General features: G+C 33.7%; 1 pseudogene; it reads left to right on the forward strand.

The window, feature by feature from the left end:
* The first annotated feature begins 2,491 nt into the window (after window positions 1-2,491).
* On the forward strand, window positions 2,492-6,115 carry LOC149190407 (potassium channel AKT1-like; annotated as a pseudogene).
* The last annotated feature ends 660 nt before the right edge of the window (window positions 6,116-6,775 follow it).

The following is a 6,775-nucleotide window of genomic DNA, read 5'->3' on the forward strand; positions in this document are numbered from 1 at the left end:
ACATATTTCAAGATACAACTATCATAAAAAAATGTAGGGTGATCAACTTCAAAGGACTTCTCAACCATATCTTCCCAAATCTTGCATTGACCAACATCCAAAATATTCTAGCCTTTGACAATCCATTGGCCTCTTCATTCCTTTCCTTGCAAACATGATGAAAAGAGATATGATTAGAATAGGAATACAATATCTGTATCTCCTCAAATATAGTCCTTAATAAAAAACTTTCTAAAGTTTCTAGGCCCCTCATGCAGTTATTACGACAACACAATCACATAAAATTTGGCTTTTTTTTTTACACTTTTTTCAGCTACAATCATGAGAATTGAATCCAATACAAAGTTATTTGTCCCTCTTTCCAACCTTGCTTTACACTTTATCACATGTGTCTCCCTTAGGAATAAAACACAAGCCCCACTAACTTGTAGGTTACCTTAAGAAACCCCATCAAAATAAGTCCAAGAACTTGTTTTTGCGAACTCTTCCACAAATATTTATCTTGCATGCTTTTCAATTTTTTATTGTATAAAGCTGCTGAGTATATTGAGGCCTAGAGAAGCACATAATATAGTTGTATAGTTGGCATATTCTTATCATCGAATAAACTCACATTCCTAGCAAGTCAAATACCCTCATGAAATGATGACTGGAAACACATTGTAGCATTTTACACTTGTGTTCTCACACTAGTTCTTCGAACATTATTCAATTGTATTTCTTGTTCAAACGTCTCTGAGGCTAGTAAAAAAATCCTCTTTTCGCACATATACAATTAATCATTTTAAAAACTGGCTCAGTTCAACTTGGAACTCGACAAACTGACTAAGTTGATAGGCAATTGAGTTGACTTGGCCTTCAACTCGACTTGGGGGGCCAATTTGGTACCAAACTGGCTTGAACTAGCCTGAACCTATCTGAGTTGAGTTGAATTGGCCTTCAACTCGACTTCGGGGGCCAGTTTGGTACCAAACTGGCTTGAACTAGCCTGAACCTATCTGAGTTGATGCAGATGATAATGTCCCCAAGGGGTTTAAGGAGTCTAAAGAATCTAAGCTATAAGATGTTTTTATAGCTCTTACTGATGATCCCATTTCTAGTAGTTGTGATGAGTCTAATGAGTTATCATTTTGATCAATGGTATGCTCAACAATCAAAATCTGCAAACCCATTAACTAGAAACCGTTGTAAAAAAAATTTGTTCCCTAAATTTGCAATATGAAATATCAGTTAATTTCGAGATTTTAGTTGACAAGATTCCAAGTGAATCACTGAAAATTCTGGGGGGATTGAGTGCACCTGATCAAGGGGCCATTAATACGTAAGAATATGATTTAGCCTCCAGTCATGTGGATAAGGCTTGGGCTTTGGATATCCAAAACAAAATAGGTAAAGAGTTTTTCCCTTTAACTTCGCAGACCATGCAAATGATATAGGCATTATTCATATCATCTGGAATGCAAAAGATTAAATAAGGGGTTCACTTATCTTATGCTCTCTTTATGGTAAGGGCGATTTCCTGTCTTCCTTTAGCCTAGACTGAAAACACTAGGAGCAGATAGGCTACGAAAGCCATTATTGTGGATTCTGAACCATGGAAAATGAGAAGGGAGATTAAAGCATTGGTTATAAATCCTAATCTTTTAAGCATTCACAGATATTTAAAGAAAGGCCAAAGACAATAATTAGCATAATTTCTAAAAACCCATTCAACCGTCTAATTGGTTTATTAAATTTTTAACAGATTTTTTCTTAATTTCAATATAAACCATCAAGGATTGTAACGTGTAAAGTGCCCAAGGATATTTGATGACTGATAGTACTTATACATTGTGCAAGGAAATATATTCGGATCTAGCTCCGAGATTACATTTTTTGTTGATCACAAAAGTCGTCATACAACGCTTACCTTTGAAAAAAATGAAAGATTTTAAAAGGGTTTTATATTCAAAACATTTGAATGGTTAGAAATCAATTAAAACCTTTCTTCTTAAAATTTAAACTGTAGTTTGTGAGATTATATGCCCTTGAGAGTGCCAATTTAAATGCTCCTTATCCTAAAACCATCCATGATCCCAATTTCTCAAAAGAGATTATTAAGATATATTAAATTAAAAAAAAAAAAAAAAAAAAAAAAAAAAAAAACTACTTCTAATACACATGATTAGTACACGACAGATTTGAAGAATCTAAAAAAAATAAAAGCAAAAACAAAATCAAGCTAACAGCAGCTGGACAAGGCCTAGACAAGTATGGTTTGTCGAAAAAAGTGACAAATCCTCCTATTTTGCCATTTAGTAATAGTTTCTGATTTTGTAGATCATAATTTTTTATCGCTTTTACTTAAAATATTTGTAAGATGCATAGAGTTACAACAAATTTAAATTAAAGTGGCATTTACGATTTCTATTAAAGCATAGTGCCACGATTTCTTAGAGAATGGACTGTTGAGCACAGTTATTTATATTGAACTCTCTTTACTTGTAGGGTCTGGAAAAATTTCTTAACCGTGCTAGTGATTTACTCGGCATGGGTTTCGTTGTTTGAATTTGGGTTTATCGAGAAGCCAAAAGGAGGTTTACTTGTTGTAGACCTCATTGTAGACAACATTTTTGTAGTTGACATTATTATGAACTTCTTCGTAGCTTACCTCAACAAAAGAACATATGTGCTGGAGGACAGATGCCAGAACATTGCTAAATGGCTAGTTGATTCTTCAATTTTCAAAACCATGGAGTAGATGATTGGTGTCATTCTTTCATGGAATATTCTTGAAACCTACCATAAGTACTCTCCATAAAGCACTATCTCATCATCTTCCTTAGTGACACAGGTATATTTGCACATGGTTCATATTTGACGTCTGTTCAACAATACCCTTTCAGGCAGCTAGTCTAATATTCAGAAGGAAACTTGGGTTAGAGTTTAGTGCTCTTAATATGTTGTGGCTCTGGCGTTTAAGATGGGTCAATGCCCTGTTCTCCAGACTAGAGAAGAATATATGACTCAACTATTTCTGGACACAATGTTTTAAGATTGTTTGTGTAAGTTAACACCAACAATTTCATTTTGCTTGAATTTAGTGGAAGGCAATCTTTAATTGCAAATAGTATTCACTGGGATAATGAATTTGAAACCATATTTTCTCAATTGTGCAGGTAACACTTTTTGCAGTTCACTGTGTTGGATGCCTTTCATATCTACTCGCTGCTAGATATCATGATTCGAGTAGGACATGGATTGGTGCTACATTTCCACATTTTATGTTCGCTATATTACTGCAATCTATTTTTCCATTATCACTCTCACCACTATTGGATATGGAGACCTGCATGCTGAAAATACTAGAGAAACAATATTTGATATCATCTACATGTTATTTAATCTAAGTTTGAATGCATACTTGATAGGAAACATGACAAATTTAATTGTACATGGCATAAGCTAGATCATGAAATTTGTGTATAGAAATATATTCTTAATAGATTCGTGCATAGAAAAGTTATATTTACACATTCTCTCCTTTCCATGCAAAAATGCTATGTCACATGAGGATTTGACTTCCATTTTTATTGCAGAGGGACACAATTCAGGCAACTTCAAGATTTGCTTTTAGCAATCAACTGCCACTACAATTGCAAGATCAAATGTTGGCACATATATCCTTGAAATTTAGGACAAAGGGATTGCAAGAAGAAGAAACGTTAAATGATCTGCCAAAGGCCATCTGCACAAGCATTGCAAACATCTTGTTTTTTCCTATTGTTGATAAAGCATATCTTTTCCAAGGAGTGTCACATGATTTTCTTTTCCAGCTGGTAAGTACTACCTAATTATGGTAAGTATACCTTATTTTTTGTCTTTGCTAGTGGGCTTCAATACAATAACTTTGAGAAAAAATAACCTAATAGCCACCCCATGCTTGGAAGGTTTCAGAGATGAAGGAAGAGTACTCTCCCCCAAAAGGAAGATGAAGGAATAGTACTTTCCCCCAAAAGGAAGATGTCATTTGAATGAATGAAGCACCCACAAATTTTTATGTGTTAGTGTCTGGTGCTATGGTAGGTATATTTCTGAGTGTTACACAGTCTAAAATTTCAGAACTTCTAGGTGATTCACTTTATTTATTTTGCCAAATGTGTGTCTTTAAATAGAGAACTACAATAAAACGTTGTAAATGTTGATGTGGAGCTACAATAACATTGAAATTTTGTTTCATTTTGCAAGACATACTAGAAGACAAAGACAAGGGTAAAAAAGAGTAGGCAAGCTAATTTTCTTTAAAGGAAAGTGGATATTCATGCTCTTAGTATCTTCTTTTTAGGAGATTCATTACATAATAAGCATGAATATTAGAATGTTTGCACCTCATATACAAATAAATTTGGAACAATCATTTGTTTCACTTTATGTTTTAGCCACATTGGAAAATTTGAAGTATAGAAATGACATAGCTCATTCCAAATGACTTGTTTGTTTTACCCCATTAGTAGCACAAACATTGTTTTGAAATCACAAAACTAAGTCAGCTGGTTTCTTTATTGTAAAATCTTCTCCTACTGCATTCCATATTCTTTGGTAGAACCAACCCAGAGATGTTTTTGGAGAAACTGGAGTGCTCTATTATAGACCACAACCATACACAGTCCGTAGAAAGATGCTTTCTCAACTTTTGCGACTGAACCGCAATTCATTCATGAATATTGTACAATCTAATAATGCAGATGGAATGACCATCATGAACAACCTTCTTAAGGTTTGCAAGCAAGAATTATGATAAATATGCCGAGTGAACTTACCATAATAGGTTTTTCTAGGAATAGGATCAATTAAATGTATTATTGTAATGTCTTTGTTAATATTGCAGGAAAACTTAACTTCGTGTTGATATGACTCTAGCAATTGAAGGAACTGAAGGACCCAACTTTTAGACAACTTTCAAAAGAGAGATCAATTGCTAGCAAAAGGAAGAATGGATGTTCATGTTCATCTTTGTTATGTTGCTTCAACAGGGAATGCCCTTCTAATGGAGCAATTACTGAAAAGAGGGATGGATCATAATGAATCAAACAACAATGTTCACACACCCTTGGTAAATTTCAAAGCTAAAATTCATTTTCATCAGTAGAGTTCCATGGTCTCCACAATGCTTTCTTTACGTTTTTGTGGTTCATGACTTAAGTACATCTTTTCATTTGAAATCATACACTGGTATGAGTGGGATAACCAATTAAAACTTTCCATTTTGTGTTGTTTTGTTATAAGCACATTGTTACAACAAATGGCTTTAAAGATTGTGTCAACTATCTTTTAGAATATGGAGTAGATGTCAATAGCAAGGGTATATTCTCCCCTCCCTAGTGCACTCGTTAGTTGTTTTCCCAATCACAGAGTGTATTTATTAATATAAACATTTATTCTAAAATTTTCTCTAAAGATTAGTGAAATCAATATCTTTTAAAATTTCAAAATGTTTCCATCATTAATAAAATGAAGAATTTGACCAGATTATATTTAATATTTCATAAACTTAACAGATGAAGACATAAGTGTTCCTCTGTGGGAAGAAATACTAAGCCAATATAGACTGGTTGCCACATTACTTTGTGACAATGGTGCAAATCTTCAGTCTGGTATTGTTGGCAGTTTCCTTTTCATTGCCGCACAAAATAAGGATTTGGATATGTTGAACGATTCACTAAGTTATGGAGCATATATAAATGCAACAAATGGAGATGGGTACACAACCCTCCATGTTGCCATCAATGATGGATTGAAGAGGTAGTGAAGTATCTTCTGGACCATTGAGCAAACATGAATAAAACAAATTGTAATGGTTGGACACCAAAATATTTGGTAGAGCATCAAGGGCATGAAGAAATATGGGAATTATTGCAATAAAAATTTCAGTCAACGTACTCACACTTATGTTTATCTATCAAAGATTCATCTGTCCCATCGAAACCTAGATGAGAAAAATGACACAGAGATCACGAACCCTTCAATATATGTAGGGGAAAATGGCATTCATCATTTTATAAATACAATTTCCACTCCACCTAATGGATTGCACAGAAAAATAGTTACTAATTTGACAATTCTCTTTTCGATATAGTCACAATGCCTTCAACACCAACCCTAGTGTTGGTGGCATGAGTCATGTGATTAAGTGTTCCTATTGGACAAGCCCTTCTCTTCCTAAAAGAGTGGTGATCCATAGGCATCACCCAATTTACATCAAAGCAAACAAGCAACCAGCGAAAGTGATACTCTTGCCAAATGCAATTCAAAAGCTACTGAAAATTGGTGGTAAGTATTTATTTTATATATGAACTCATGATTTCATGATTTCATATTTCCTATAATATTTGAAATTAGAGTGCTGCAAAAGAATTTAAAATTAGCCATTCACAAAATTGTTGTTCTCGCATGTGAAAATTTTGGTTATTTGCTTATGAAATTTTTGAGTGGAGATTATGCAGAAATAGATGATATCGATGTCATTAGAGAAGGGGATCATCTATTCCTTGTTGACAATGAAGATACTTTTTGAGATATATAAGAAGGATGATCAATGATCACTGTAGAAATTTTTTCAGCATGCCTTAATGATAGTTGTAGAAATTTTAGGCATTAGATTTTGTAATTATTTGGCTAGATTTGGGAGGCCTTTCACAAATATAATGAATTATTTCTAGAAGTAAAAGGTTTTCAACAAATGACTAATATACTCATGAAAAAACTTGACTGTAAGGAGAAGCATATAGGAAAATAT

This window comes from Pinus tabuliformis, chromosome 3_1, assembly GCF_031772625.1.
Source record: "Pinus tabuliformis cultivar Carrire ecotype Pingquan chromosome 3_1, CPIR1, whole genome shotgun sequence".
NCBI classification, from domain to species: domain Eukaryota; kingdom Viridiplantae; phylum Streptophyta; class Pinopsida; order Pinales; family Pinaceae; genus Pinus; species Pinus tabuliformis.